Here is a 17,147-nt window from a genome sequence, read left to right on the forward strand (position 1 = left end):
ATTACTGTGTACAATATTTGAGTATATATTTTAAGTGCGTATATTATTACTCTTTTATTTAAGGAATAACATACAACCGCTCGAGCATTCTCATTATATTGATTTTGTAATCAGACTAATGTCTCTCTTGTTAATGATATTTTCTTAGTAATCTTTTTCCCAATAATTTTTTGTGTTGAGGGTTTTAACGAAGTTTAAAGTATTTTTTTTTAAAGAAAAAAATAGTCAATTTTGCTGGCAGTATAGCTAAAATCGCTTCAAATCATGGAACTTGCAAAGTGACCCAATTCCTAGAAGCTTACTGCGATAACCCTCTTAACAAGTCTTTGTTGCCAAAATAGAATAAATATAAAGCAACTAAGAGATCTTGGCACAATACAATCTTGATATTACTTGAGGTTTTAGGATATATATATTATTTGTCATTTGACTATTATTTACAAATGGAAAATTGGGGCCAAACTGATGAAAAGACATCTTTATTTTATTATTCTAAACAACTTGTGAGGTTGGCAAACGAAAATGCTTTTGGTTTAATCAACATTTTATCAATCAATCGGTTATATATTATATCAAGCTTGGTTCCTCGAATGCCTCCATTATTACAATAATCTATAACTTGAAACTTAATTACATAATTAATTAAAGCTGCGCTTAAACCCTTAGAAAACACGTTTCTTCAATTTAATTTTTTTGATTAGAAAAAAGCATGGAACGTATAAAATTGGATCAAATCTTGAGACAATTGCTGAATTCATTTCCTACAGTACTGCCAAAAATGTTAAACAAAAGAGTTTGGACAAAAAAAGACCAACCGGTTGACCCTTCTCTCCCAACTTGCACCAAGTCTCACCTATTATAATTTAGGAGTTCAATTTAAATAATTTTCTTTATCTAATTATATAAAGTAATTTTAGAGCTGACGGAAAGATACCTAATGAAGGAAGAAATTAGGGCTGACAATTTGTATAAATATGTCAGATTCGTGTCGATACGATTATAACACGATACGATTAGTGTAAATACAAACATGACAAAATTATTAAACGTGTCAAAAACACAAACACGACACGATTATTAAACGAGTCAACACGACATGACACGATAACACGATTAATGTGTCATGACACAATATGAAATTGATACAATTAATCATAGCTATATGAAAAAATCATAAAACATATGATAATTATTTGTGTTGTCGTGTTGACACGATTATGACAAGTCACGATTAAGGTAAATACGAACACGACATGATTATTAAACGTGTCAAAAACTCAAACACAAACATGATTATTAAACGTGTCATCCAAACCCATTTATTTTCGTGTCGTATAGTGTAACATCATCGTGTCGTGACCCAAATTGCCCCCCCGTAGAAGAAGAATTAGACAATTAAGATAATTCTGGTTGACAATGGGGTGTGGTCATCGTCGGAGTCTCTCTAGTAGTGTTAATTAATTATAGACAAGACGTGTCACGACCCGAGCCCTAGGCCATGGCAGATTTGTAATATCTATAACTTGGGTGGTCAAATGTCAAACTTTGACTCTCGGTGGAAAATAGTATTTATAAATGATCATTTAATTTATATTAAATATTACTATAATTATAAGTCGAAACAATGGAATAACTCCTATAATTATATATGAAAATATTACGGATAAAAGTAGGATCATTTATCTTAATACATAGAATAATAATATCCCCACAGTTATGTAGTCACCAAACAGTTAAATTTAATAAGTCAAAAAATACCCAAAATAATACTTAGCATCCACCATTCCTCATTTCTAACTAGGACATAGCTAATTTAGATGTACAAATCGATAGGTTCCAAATTAAATACATACAATGTTCAAAAGATAGGACTATGGCACTAAACACATTGGCTTCAGCAATAATTCACACTTTTCCACGTTCGCGTCACTAGGCTCCTGGAATGGGAGAGATAGGGGTGAGCTTATAAAGCCTAGTAGGAAAGCAACTAACAACATAGGACTCAAAAGTTCAATAAAAACCCCTGCATGGTTAGCTTTTTAAAACAAAATATACATCATCATGTATAAACCAAAATAGAGAGAAACCACAAATAATCATAAGAGCATAGCTACCAGTGCACATCACACTGTTCACTAGACCCCTAGTTTCCGTTACCCACCATAGAAAATCCGACATCCTAAACCGGGTAGCCGGACCTGATAACCACCACAATGGGGAGGCTCAGAACACTTCATGTATACAGATGCTAGGTCTTTACACCTACAGGTGAGTGGAGACCTGATCTACCTATGATGACACAGAGACTAGGTCGTGAAACAACAACGTGCACCAATCATGATCACTATGGCTCTCATTGGTATAACCAAATGCAGGTAAACATGAAAAGAAATAAACATATTCCCTTTATATTTTAGAAAATTGGGCAGCATAACAGCTACATTTGAATAAACCCAAAAATCATAACCTGCATAAATAAGTGAACAAAAATATATACTTGGCACTCAGTGCCCTCAGAACAAATCAGAAAACATGCAGGTTAAGTTTTCAATTTTTCAAACATTTTATAAATATCGAAATTGGAATATGTTGAATGCAATTTGATACGAGTAAAATAAGTCCAATAGTCTAGTTGAGTCCCTACCTCTTTAGATACCTCCTTAAAATTTAATCCGAGCCCAAAGCAACGCTCCTAAGCTTATCGATGATTTTAGAATGATTTAGTCCGATTTTAATATCACGTTTTTCCTACGTGCACCAAATGAGCAAACGATTATCATCATAGCATTTCTTATTCAAAATCGTGTCCAATGACATATAATATGACCATATTTAAAATTTCAAGTTCCGGAACCTTAACCAAGCGGTGCCCTATAGCGGTTGGTGGCGGTACCGGAAACGTCGACGAATATATGCATGTCATATATCAAAACGATCCTCTCGATGAGTGCATCACGAAAGTACAGCTCCTTCGCCCAAATGACCTCCGTTGTCGCCGGAAAACGCTTCCAAAGGGCAGAGATACCCAAAATCTTGCCGGAGAAAAACGGCGAGTTAACCGGAATGAATTAGTGGGTTTTGTTCCTCTCTCCACGCTGGTTCCAAGGGTATCCACCACTCGTCAAGAGGTGGTCGAAGTTGGCTGAAAAACACAGTCAAAGTTGACGGATCAAAACTTTGACTGGCGATTCCGAACGATTGACAGCGAGTTGGGCGGTGCCGCTTGGCAGTTGAGGTCGCTGGAGCAAGGCGAAACCGATGAGCTGCCGCGCATCAAAAATGGTGGCCGGTGGTGGTTGGGTCTGGTGTCTTGCCATCGGTTGCCGAGAGAAGAAGAAGAAGAAGAAGAAGAGAGTGATCGGGAAGAGAAAGGAAGAAAGAAAAAGAAAAGAAAAGAAAAAAAATGCTTATTTTCAAAACAAGTGGGTCCCACCACTTAATAATATATATATATATATATATATATATTCTTCTTTTTTTCTTTTCTGAGTTTTCACAAGACGAGGATAATTAATACAAAGGAATCAATTTTGTCGACATTATTCTACTTTTATTTTTTGTTAGGTTGTGTTTTGTTTGTGATGGGGTTTCTTAACTAGTCTGCCGTTTACATAGGAAATTAATTAATTGGTACATAACACTATTAGTTTAATTAATATATTAAGGAGTGCTAGCAATAACTTCTTATTTCAACCTCTTAGTTAACCTTCGTCTTTGAAAATACGTGTCAGAGTATTTGTTTTTCTATTTTTTTTTTACGATGGTGTTCGTTATAGTTACAATATATATCTTGCAAATTTTTGAAAAATTCTAAATAGTTTTCAGTGTTGAAAACAAGTTTTTATTTTTTCGAACATGCATGGTAAATCAGAATATCAAGAAATAACAGAAACTCTATTATCGACATTGTAAACTATTCGAAATTTTTTAAAAATTTACAGAAAGATGTTGTAACTATAACAAACACCGCCATGGAAAAAATATGGAAAAAAAAAATACTCCGACATATGTTTTTGGAAGCGGAGGTTGACTAAGAAGTTGGAATATAAGGTTCACCATAACACTCTTCTTAATATATTTTACCCACTACAATTACTAACTCTAATAATAGATTATTGATTATGTCATTTCACTATACTGCTATAATTTATAATGTTATCCAAAAAACAGGCACGAATGACATGGCAAGTGATTCCCGGACACGTGGCTGACACTTGGTGGAATTCTGCTAGGGTATCGACCAGAAGAGATATTACAAGCAAAAGGCAGTTGAGGCTTACCTGCGACCAGTATGGTCGCAGGTTCTGCGTGCCTCATGATATTTCTATAAAGATCTTAGTCAATCCCGAAATTGACTCCCATGATTTCCTGAGTATCCTACAATTTAGGAAATAATATCTGTAACAAATTAATGTAATCCCCCTTGAGCCTATAAATAGAGAAAGATAGCTCAAGGAAGGGACTTTTTGCCTTCGAATTATTTGAAACTAGAGTGATTTTATTTGATATATTGTTTTGCTCTTCAGAGGTTAGTGAAACTCATTGAACCCTAGTTCTTTGATCATTCCTTTGGATCCTATATCAAGAACAATTCAAGTGGACGTAGGTTATTACCAGATTCTGGGGCTGAACCACTATAAACTCTTGTGTTCTTTATTATTTTCGTCATCACATTCTTTCCAACGTGTTTGTCCACATCAAGCATATTTGACTCCGTGTCAGTTGGCCACATTCAAGGTCAACATTCATAAACATAAATAAGATTAGTAATTAGGTACAGTAAAGTACAAAAGATAAAAGTAACTCAAATATAATGAATTAGCGGCTCTCTCTCTTCCTCTCTCTGTTAGGGTTTCTCCTTCTAACTCATTTTCAAGGTTTTCTTCAAATTATGGCCCCTCTTGCGAAGAGCGTCATTGGTGCTTCGCCAAGTATTGGTAGTGCTTTGGTCGGGGAGGCCATAGCCTTTGCTGCAACCAAAGGTTGAGTTCTTGGTGGTCGTTGTTCTCTTCATGGTTGTCTCAGATTCCCTTCCTGATGATGGCCTCCCTTTTCCGTGTGCTACCTTGTGGTTGGGCATGTCTACGGCGTCATATCTGGCTTTTGGAGGCGTGGGGGGCTCTAGATTTGGTTCTAGTGGTCTGGGTTGTCGTGGACCTGGTGGCTGGTTTGGGACGCCGGAGTCGACGTGGTGGGGTTGTGTTCTTGGCATTTTTAGGTCATGGGGTGATGGATGGTGGACTTCGGGGCTTGGGCTTCTCGGTTTCTCGGTGCTTTTTGGGGTTTACGGTGATGGAGTGGTGACTCTCAGTTAGGGTTCTTGGGGATGTGGCTGGTTGGTCCACGATTGAGGACGCATGGGCGATATATTCTTTGCATCTCTCTTTGTGCTTCAAAGTGGTTGTTTGTCTCTATTTTTTGTTTTAGTTTTATTGTTGTCTTTTTCGTTTGCTTTGTGTTGTAATAATGGTGTTTAATCACCCTGTCCTTGGGACTTTGGCTTGTGCCAGTTTTGTTTTGGTCTGGCCCTAGTTATGCATCTACCGGTGAAGTGTCGCTGAAGCGGTTTGAAGCGTCGTCACTTAATTGTTAGATGTTTCAAAGGCGAGCTTCTAGTTTTTGTGGTTTCCTATTGGGTCGTGACCTTATCCTATTATCTATTTTTCCTTGTTTTTAGGTCTTTTATCTTGAGTGTTATGCTCCCATATTGTAATCGGCGTGGTTCGCCGTTTGTTTGGTCATCTCTTTGTGAGATTTGTGCAATTCTGTTTTCGCCTGACCTGTAAGGCTTTGTCTCATTAAACCTTTGAATGAACATTTGAAATTCTATTTTTTAAGATTACCAACTGAATTTAACAAACAATTTAATTAATAGGGAACAGTTAAACAATTGTTTGATCAGACAAATATTCTGATGTATGAGGACAGAATGCTGATGAATCAAAATATATGAACAGAAAGTACATAAACTAAAAGTAATGTGACACGAGAAGTTTTTTACGTGGTTTGGAAAACCTAGTCCACGAGGCCACGCCTAGAGATAAAATCAATTAGTAAAGTCTCAAGAATAAAATAAGCAATTGACTTATATAAGTTTAGACTCCCCCTAAATCTTTGTCGCAACCTTGAAGTACTCCACTTTAATATATGTTTTTGATAAACACCAAGAGCACGAAATCATTTATGATCTTGACGAGTGCTCACCTCCTCCTGAAGTGAGTCTTATGAAAATCTTCTCCTAAAGACTATGTGTCACGTTCAATAGCTTTATGAGATGTTTAAGAATAAACAACACAAAACAAAACAACCTAACAAAGAGATAGTTGAACACATACTACCATTTACATATAAAAGAACTCTTCAAAACAACATGGAACGTTAGAATGGTAAAGAAGTGAGATTAGCTGCTGCTTAGGTATGATATTTATAGAGTTTAGGAAACTCTAAGCCAGCCAATCTCGTTCATGATCTCAATCAGACCAAATCGGAGACTTTCTAAAAATAACTCACAATTATCTTTACTGCAGAATCTTTCAGATGTAATAGAGAATTATCCTGTAGCATCAGGAAAATGGACGAACTTAGACTTAAACCCAAACCAGGTTCATTACAAAATTAAATTTTGGGCACAAATAATATTTCAATTTCCTTTAAATCTAATAAAATCAAGGAAAATATACAGTGATCAATTCCATAAAATAGACATGTTTATTATAGACAAAGTTGTCATAAATAAATAAAAAAACTCAGATTATATAAAATGCACTTAATATATAATTTATTCTTACCAAAAAGAGACAAAATCCACTTACTTACCCAAGATGGAATTTTGAAAATACAATTAAATTGATAAAATATATTTAATAAAAAGTCAGCCAATTTAAAATTTTACAATGTTCTTAAAAAAATATAATGAATTATGTTAATAATTCCTCAAATAAAAAAATAGACAAAATATAATGAAAAACTAGTTTTACAATAAGTGTTTGGAATATAGCAAACAAATAGAAAGATATACAACTTACGACACAAAAATACAATTACGTAAAACCAACGAAACAATAAAGAGGGAGAGAGTTACAATACAGTAGCAATTGTTACAAGTAAATGAGACACAAAAGAAAGAAGAAAAATAAGAAGACTTGTGAAGTACTAAGTAGTATTTTATCCAAAAGAAATTATTTCTATCCTCACAAGAATATTTTTGGGAATTTTTTAAGAAAATGTTCTTCGGAATTAATCAAGCTTAGCACAATTTCTGTTAAGCTTAAAAAGATGAGGATGTAAAGTATCTTATATGGATAAATGACAATTATTTATAGAGTTTGATTTTTGTTTGAATCTGGAATCATCCCTTTACTCTCCTAGCTGTTACATGAACGTTTTAGGGGTGTATATGAACATTAAGAAGATATTTAGAGGTTATAAACTTGTTGGCAACATTCCAAAACAGCTCTAAAAAAAAAATATTTGTTATAAAACCTATAAAAGAATGACAGGCTACAAGTCACTTGTCCTAATCCCAAAACCAACCAATTGGCAACTTTAAAATGTCAAAACATCCAAACCATTCAATAACTATTATCATTTATATACTCTATATATTACATAATTAGGTGAATCAACATAGAAAAAAAAAACTAAGGTTACACACTAAATTCAAACTCAATGATTTGTGTAATTCTTTAGCACATTTAAGAGTGTTAAGTTAAAAATCTTGTAACTATTTGCAATTCCTTTACATAATCATAATTAAGTTACCAGATTTTGTAACTCTTAAAACTCTTTTTATTTGTTTACATTTAATAAAAAAAAATAACAATGTGCTTATAATTCTGGGATATTTTTTACAATAAAATAAAATATGAAATACAAAACTAGAAAAATAAAATAATTCACGTGAGAAAATTATAATTTATCTTTTATTTTTTCAAAAAGCTTATTTTATTAATAATACATATTTCTAAAATATTAATTTTATGATGCGTTTACTTGTATGTAATCAGGTCATTTGCACCAGAACGAGTCGAATGACTAGTAATTAATCAAATTGACTTTCAATTAGATTATTAAATAGACATCAGAATAAGTTGTTTACTTGACTTACAATAATCAAAATCGCAATCAGTGGTGTTTTCATATTGATGTGTTTATTTTACTTTGTGTTTAACGAGTTTTTCAGAAACTATAAATATATTGATAAGAGCTAGAAAGAAATGCAAAGTAATGAACAATATCACAATTTTTACGTGGTTGGGGTGTTAATGAACCTTAGTCCACGAGTCACTAGTATTGATCTTTAGAGAGTTTAACAATGGAGGTTTCTGCAAGTTTAGCAGCGTTTATGCATACAAGAGAAAATCAGATCCTTGCTACAGTGCACGAATGACCCTATTTATAGGCTATCATGTGACTTGGGTGGGACTAATCCGGGCCCAATAAGGATATAATCATAAGTGCTCTCTAACGGAGCTATAATACAAGAGTGTAACATGTAAACTAATCGTTAATCTAGGCCCACTAGGCCGGTTTAAGCATAGTAGAGCCTTACAGCTACCCTTTGTCTATTAGTGCGGGCTGGTCCGCGTGGGCTACCAAGGGGATCTTGGGGACTAGATCTATCAGAGTAGTGGCAGTACCGTTTCCTAGGAACATTGTACATTCTGTGCGTATCCCATTCTGTAGGTTAGTTAGGGAGACCAACTGCTGGATTTCTCGGGGACACGTCAGTTGTAGGAAGAATTGGGCTTGCTGCACTCGGACGTATAGTCTGGGTACGTTTACCAATGTCCGGGTTCATTGACCAAGACCCGAGTACATTTACCAGGGCGAACATCAACTAGCAATGATGATCGAAGGACATCCTGATGGCAAATTAGAATGTTGAAGATGGACCCGGAGACTTCATCTAGATCCCACTTGATGGGATCCGTTTCCTGGAATGGACCGTCCGCCACCATAACCAATGACCATGTTCATTGATCAAGACCCGGTTTCATTTACTTGGGGGCTAACTGGTTAATCCCCAACCTTTCAAATTCCCACTGACCTAGGCACTTGTCTCTAGGTAAATGTACATTTGCGCCACTCACACCCAAATAATTTGGGGAAAATCATTCTATGTCCTAGGCGACTAATGGATGTCAACGCATTTCTCGAAGCATCCCGTCTATACAAAAATGTGCTTTTAGCACTCGAGTGGGCTGTTTAATGGTTCTGCATTGTCCGGAACTGTTGCATTATGATTGTCTTGGGATTTTCCTTGTGGACTGTTGGATGAGAGAGGCGCGGATCGTTGATTGACGAATCCACGATTTAGCACTTGATTGGGCTAGTTAATGCGCATGGGCTATCCGGAACCGCCACATGTGGATCTTTTGGGGATATTTCGTGTGGACAGTTAGATTGAACAAGAGCTTTTCGTCCTATAAATACCTCAGTAGGCTCCCTTCCACACTTTTGCTAATTCTAAATTCTCAAACCAGAGAGCAACAACTTTGAATGTCCGAAATCGCAGGTGAACTTTTCTGACAATTGTTGCATTTTCGAGCCCACCTATTTCCAATGAAGCTCTCATTTGTTCATCAAGAAGATAAATTTGTCCTGGATGATCCTTCTGAGAACATCGACGAACTATTGTATCGCCTCCTCAAGTTCAAGGCTAAATTTATGTCGGCATTGTCGTTTGTACATCAACAAATCCCAGATCCACGTTTATTCAGTAAGTTTTCTGATTAATTCCTTGTTTTCCTTCATTATTTTTGTTACCACGTTACTTCTGCGACCATGTGGCCATTAGGGTCGCAACCACCGTGTAGGGTGGTTCTAGGTAGTGGTAGTGATGAACAACAGTGAACTTTCTAGGTGATATGTGCACTTAAAATTTACACTCAAACATTACACACAGTAATGTGGTAGTTTGACCTAGTCAATCATATTTATTAAAACTGGGACCCACTATTTTAAAAAACAGTGACACGTCACTGTATAATATAAAAAGTATTTTTATGACAGGTACTCTGAAAAAAGTTAAAATTGGTAAGATTTTTTTATTTATTTTTGGTACATTGATAAGTTGTAATTTTTTTTTTTAGTTTGACGATGTATATTATAGTTATAAATGATCTTTCACAAATTTTTAGAAAATTCTAAATAATTTAGAATGCCGAAATTATAATTTAAACAGTTTTTTTTATGCTCGCATAAAAAGTAAAACAAACACACGTACAATAAGTTATTTGAATCACAATTTCATAATCTTAAATTATATAGAATTTCTTAAAAGATTATGAAAAATTTATTATTACTACTTACACCACCATATAAAAAAAAAATTAAATGGGCCGAAAACAACAAAAAAATACATTATAACAATAGGTACAAACTACAGTGCCTGCTGTAATAGCTCCCAAATATAAAGGGGAATTCTCATATAGAGGTTTCACTTTAAGCCCTGCCGGTATGACTCTTAGTGTTCTCGACCCGTGAACAGTTTTCGGCGCAATTTTTTTTTACGACCATGTATATTGTAGCTATTTAGAGCATCCTGCAAATTTTCAGAAAATTCTGAATAGTTTACAGTACCGAAAACTAAGTTCAAACACATGTTGTTACAAGCGTGACTAATTTTTTTTTATGCGCGTAGAAAACACATGTTTGAACTTAGTTTTTGGTACTGTAAACTATTCGGAATTTTCTGAAAATTTGCAGGATGCTCTAAATAGCTACAATATATACGGTCATAAAAAAAAATCACCCCGAAAATTATTCACAGGTCGAGAAACACTGAAAGCCCTATTGGTAGGACTTAAAGTGAAACCCCTATAGAAGAATTCTCCTATATATTTATCTCTTCTATATAATAAATGTGTAGATAACGGAAATTCTTGATTTTAACGGTTTTTTTATTTTTTTAATGTTAACTTTAATGGAATATTCTTATATTTAACAGAATATTCTTATATTTAACAGTAGTTTGTAAACACTTAAACTTAAATAAAATAATTAATTAAAAAATTAAAATAAGGTATTTTTGAGATATTTTACAATGATAATTATTTAAAAATAATAAATAATTAAACAAATTAAAATAATATATTTTTGAGATATTTTACAATAATAATTATTTAAAAATAATAAATAATTAAATAAATTAAAATATGATATTTTTGAGATATTTTACAATGATAATTATTTGAAAATAACAAAATCATATGTTTTATAAGTTAAATAAAATTTAATTAAACTTAAACTTACTTATCAGACTAATAATATAATCTACTGTCAATTATCAACAAATTGTTTTTTTTTTAAAATAGTATGAAACTTCAATTTAAAATACAAGTATAATATTTAATATTACATTAAACATATAGTATATAATTTCTTGTTGTTACTTCCAAATTCAAAAACTAGAACAAACATAAACTTAAACAAAAATAAATAAATTATTTAATTATAATAAAATATTTATTTAAAATTTATATGACATTAATATAAATTTAATAAAAAAAATTCATAAATTCTACCTATAAAATTAAGCAGATGTGCATAATGCTTGTATCTAGTATATATTATATATACTAGATACAAGCAACGTGCATTATGCACGTTTGCTTAGTTTAATTTATAGATTTTATTAATTATTTTTATTAAATTTATATTAATATCATATAAATTTTAAATAAATATCATATTTTAATTAAATAATTTATTTATTTTTGTTTAAATTTATGTTTGTTCTAGTTTTTTAATTTGGGAGTGATAACAAGAGATTATATATTATATATTTAATGTAATATTAAATATTATACGTTGATTTTAAATTTAAGTTTCTTGCTAGTTTTAACAATTTGTTGCTAATTCAAAGTAAACTATATTATATATTTAATATGATATTATTTTAATAAGTCAGTTTAAGTTTAATTAAATTTTATTTAAGTTATAAAACATATAATTTTATTATTTTTAAATAATTATCATTGTAAAATATCTCAAAAATATCATATTTTAATTTGTTTAATTATTTATTATTTTTAAATAATTATTATTCTAAAATATCTGAAAAATATCATATTTTAATTTAGTTAATTATTTATTATTTTTAAATAATTATCATTGTAAAATATCTTTAAAATATCTTTTTTTTTTTAATTATTTATTTTATTTTATTTAAATTTAAGTGTTTACAAATTACCGTTAAATATAAAAATATTATGTTAAATATAAGAATATTCTGTTAAAATTAACATTAAAAAAATAAAAAACGGTTAAAACTAAAAATTTCCGTTATTTCCACACTGAGTATATAAAAGAGATATATATATAGCTAGCATCCTAGTAAAAGTTTATTTAAAATTATAATAAAAAGAGAGATTCTATGGTATGGTAAAGGTAGGTAGGGTAGTCGAAACAAAGTAACTTCGATGATCAATAATAATAACACTTATTATTACACCAATTCAGACTGCAACACACGGTCCGGCCGCGGGTCCCTTCATTAATATCCATGCGATGCCCCCTAAATCATTACTCTACTCTTACTTTACAGTACAGTGTACACATTACTCTACCGGTCCCTTCATCTTGTGGTCTCTCTCGTTCTCTCTCTAAAATATATATACATCTTGTTTCATATGAGCGATGCAGAGATCGAAGCCAACCATCATCTATTGTTTTCGATCGATATACTACTATTATACTCACGCAACGGTAAAGTAGAGGAAATTTAACAACAAAATTATATAAATTAGAAGGGTTGTTCTTTCAAACTTGCCCCTTTATGCTCTCACTCTGAAAGTTTTGTTATTCTTTTTTTTTTCACCTCATTTGAAGGGAAGTAATAAAAATAATGATAAATAAATAAATAATAAAATTTAAGATGAGAAATTTTTTTTTGAAAAAAAACATAGTAATATTGTACAATGACATTATAAGAAATATAATACTTATGTATAGCAACGATATTTATTGTGATGACATCATTGTCATAGTAGAAATATGACCTATAAAATAACGAAAAACCCTCATATTATTATTATCTTATTTTTTAATTATTTAAAGACGTACACTACAAGAAATTTTGTTATTAGCGGCAGGGGACTCTGCCGCTAATAATGGCCACATCCGCCGCTAATACACTTTAGCGGCGGGCCTCCGCCGCTAATATCCCGCACCTAAAATGGTGCCGTTAATAGTCATTATTAATGGTGGGCTGACACACCCGCCGCTAATAATCAATTATTAGTGGCGGACATTAGCGGTGGAACCCACCGCTAATAACTATGTCAGAGGCAATAGTATTAGCCGCGGGGTCCGCCGCTAATATTTTATTTATAATTTTTTTTAAATTAAATTTTAAATAAATTAATAAATTAATATTTATTAAATTTAATTATTTTTAAAAATAATTTATGATATAATTTAACAATAATAAACATTTAATTAATTTAAACATAACTAAGATTAAAATTAATATAAATAGCTTTAATATTTATCAACCTAGTAAATATCACTATAGTCATTAAAAATAAATAAAGTATTAATTCAGTCCAAATATATAAACTAGTAACTAAAGAAAGTCATTAAGATTAATATTGAAATTGTCCTCATCTTCAACATTTTGGTCTGGTTGTGAGGACGACGACTGTGGTGGTGGCGGTGGCTGTGGCGGTGGCGGTGAAGGAATATAAGGTGGTTGTGATGATCGTTCGAGCGTGAGGTCCCCAAACAGATCTCGAGGCTGTGGCTGTGGCGGAGGCTGCATCGATCCTCCTGGAAAATCGGTAAAACTAAAATATTGTGGAGGAGACTAGGAAGGGAGTTCAAAAATGTATTGGTTTTGATACTGAGGAGGTTGTTGCGACGACATGTGGCGGATACATTGGATGAGGCTGGTACAGCTGCTGCGGCGGATACTGTGAAGGAGGCTGATACTGCTGATGTGAAGGAGGCTGATACTGCTGTGAATGAGACTGAGAAGACGAACCACCTTCGGATTGTGGTGGCAAATGCCTTTGCATAAAACTGTCAATTTCTATATAATTATCAATAATTTTTAAAATTTTATTAAATATAATTATCAATTTCTATATTCATGTAATTAATATTAGATAATGTTATTCAATAAACAAATTAAATTAAATTATTTAATTAGATAATATTATATCAAACGTTTATTATTTAATTAATTAAATTAATAAAAAATAATCAAAAATAAATTATTATTTATTCATAATTTTTTAAAATTTTATTATATATAATTATCAATTTCTATATTCATGTAATTAATATTAGATAATGTTATTCAATAAAAAAATTAAATTTATTTATTTAATTAGATAATATTATATCAAACTTTTATTATTTAATTAATTAAATTAATAAAAAATAATTAAAAATAAATTATTATTTAATCATAATTTTTTATAATTTTATTAAATATAATTATCAATTTCTATATTCATGTAATTTATAACTATTTAATATTAGATAATGTTATTCAATAAAAAAATTAAATTAAATTATTTAGTTAAATAATATTATATCAAACTTTTATTATTTAATTAATTAAATTAATAAAAAAAATTAAAAATACATTTTTTGTTTATTCATAATTAAAAGAGTCATTGCCATATATAAACAATAAAATACTAAAATGGAAAAATGGACTGCATATATGATATAAAAATAATGGCAAGCATATATGACAAACTACTTAAAAAAAAATGATAGTACTGAAACAATATAAATGATTTATAATATCTAACAATTACATAAAAAGTTTATATCATATATAAAAAGAAAAGTTATTCGAACATTGTATCAAATTGAGTATCACTGTCGCCGAATAACTATCAAACATAACCAATTATTAATTTATGTGTATCAATTTTTTTTTATAATTACATGCATATGTTGCAATTAAACAATAGTGACAGTTATTAAACAAAAATTATATATAAAAATATATGGACCAAATACTTAATACATAAATTTTTAACAATGAATAATGGTAATGCAAGTTTTAACGATTCGATTTTATTAATTATTCAATATTATGTATATGGTTGTGATCAGTTTGGTAGTAAGTAAAAGAAAGATTTATACAAAGTGCTGATTTCAATATTTAAAAATAAAGATAATATATCATATATATATATATATTTTTGAAATATATAGTCACTATACAAAATATAACTATTAAAAACTCTCCATATGTATATACATATCTGTTTGGATAATTCAATGTATATTTATATATGCTTCCAATACTATATATATATATATACTATATAACTACACTTGTGAAGAGGTGGTACCTGTTGTGTTTGTGGCTGGCACAGCCGTGTGTGGCCAAATGATGGAAACGACCAAAGAGAGAGAGACTAGTTCGACGGGGTTCTAGACCAAAAGAAAAAAAATTGGTTACATATAACACAGAAAATTAAAGAAAAAAAACAAAATTAAATAACTACAATATAAATTGGATACTTACACTTGATACTTCTCTGTGTACCAAAGGGAATGATCGGAGAAGAAGAATGGTGCGAATGGCAGTCGGAGAAGACGGAGAAATCGAAGAAGAAGAAAGGAGAACAAACGCGAAGAGGTGGTGCCAATTTGATTTGTATTCATAAGCATTAGCGGCGGGACCCACCGCTATTATTTTCTCCCGCCGCCATTAATATTATTAGCGGCGGGGCCCGCCTCTAATAAAAGGTGATTACCCGCCGCTGATACTATTAGAGGCGGATAGTCTGCCTCTAATATAAGTGATTATCCGCCGCTAATAAATTGTAAAATCTGTTCCCGGTTATTTATTTTGGAATATTAGCGGCGGAGGGTCCGCCGCTACTAGTGGTGCAATCCGCCGCTAATATATTTTTTAATATTTTTTTAAATACTTTCTTATTATTAGCAGCGGGCCTCCAAGTCCGCCGCTAATATTCTGAATATTACAGGCGGACTTAGTCCGCCGCTAATAGGCTTTATTCTTGTAGTGGTATAACAACAATATACTCGTCGCTATATGCTTCAAAACTTTGGCGTGAACCTTCTCGCAGTTTTTTTGGGTGTGAAGAAAATATCTTCATCTATAGTTGTGGCTATATCAAAAAAGAATTATTCCTGACTATTAATTTAATTTTTTTTTTTTAATTATTTTAGAACACTCTTTAGCAAAGACAACGTCGTTGCTATATAAGGCCGTGCTAATGAATTTAAAATTTAAAAAAAATGTAAGGCATATAGTGATATGTGAAGAAAATTTGAAATTTTCAAAAATCGTCTGGCTAATTAGCAACGATAGTGTCATTGCTTTGTGTAACATCTACTGGGACCACATTAAATTATTGTTGTTGTTCACTATAGCTAGGCTACTACAACGACAATTTAGGGATGACATGTCATCACAAAAACTTACAGAGACGATGATTTTTTGACCAATAACAATGACTTTTTGTCATTGATGTAGGATATACACTACATTTTTTTTCTTTTGTTTCCGTTCAATACCTTCCTCCCAACCAAACATATATAACGTGACAAAGTTGATATGGAGGATATAAACTAGATTTTTGTTTTTCATTTTATTTAAATAAATATATATACATTCACACAATAGAAGTGCTTAAAATAACCAGTAAATTTGAAAGTTTGGTTGCCGAGTGTTTTACCAAGTTTCATTGGCCTAAACCAATTAATTTGTCAATATATTATAGAATCAAAATAAGAATTGAACACAACAATTGAATAAAGTGATACAAGGAATTTAAATGACACTACAAGAAAATAGGTCTACTACCACGATCTCTATTGCGACAACATCAATGTCGTTGTTGCACAATTCCATCTAAAAAGACGAACGATTAATATTTGTGTTTATATATAATTTTTATTTTATTCATGACCTCATCACAATAGAGCTCAAAATTTTGGCGATTCACTTAGGCAGGAAAGTGATTTTACCCTCCAAATAACCTAAAAAATATGACCTTATTGCGACGACATGTCGTATGTCATCGCAATAAGGTCCCAAAAATTTTGGCAGTTCATCTTGGCACTGAAAGTGATTTCACACTAAAAATCCATAGAAATTATTTGGCTTATTGCGACAATCGCAATTGGGTGTCGAATAATGATTTTTT

General features: G+C 31.5%; 1 long non-coding RNA gene across 1 annotated transcript; it reads right to left on the bottom strand.

Moving 5' to 3' along the window:
• Positions 1 to 1,662: 1,662 nt before the first annotated feature.
• LOC133804733 (uncharacterized) lies at positions 1,663 to 3,073 on the bottom strand. Its single transcript, XR_009878596.1, has 2 exons — positions 2,645 to 3,073; positions 1,663 to 1,937 (listed from the first exon to the last, which is right to left on the bottom strand). It is a non-coding gene; the product is annotated as an uncharacterized LOC133804733 (long non-coding RNA).
• Between the last annotated feature and the right edge of the window lie 14,074 nt (positions 3,074 to 17,147).

Source organism: Humulus lupulus, chromosome X, assembly GCF_963169125.1.
Source record: "Humulus lupulus chromosome X, drHumLupu1.1, whole genome shotgun sequence".
Classification (NCBI taxonomy): Eukaryota; Viridiplantae; Streptophyta; class Magnoliopsida; order Rosales; family Cannabaceae; genus Humulus; species Humulus lupulus.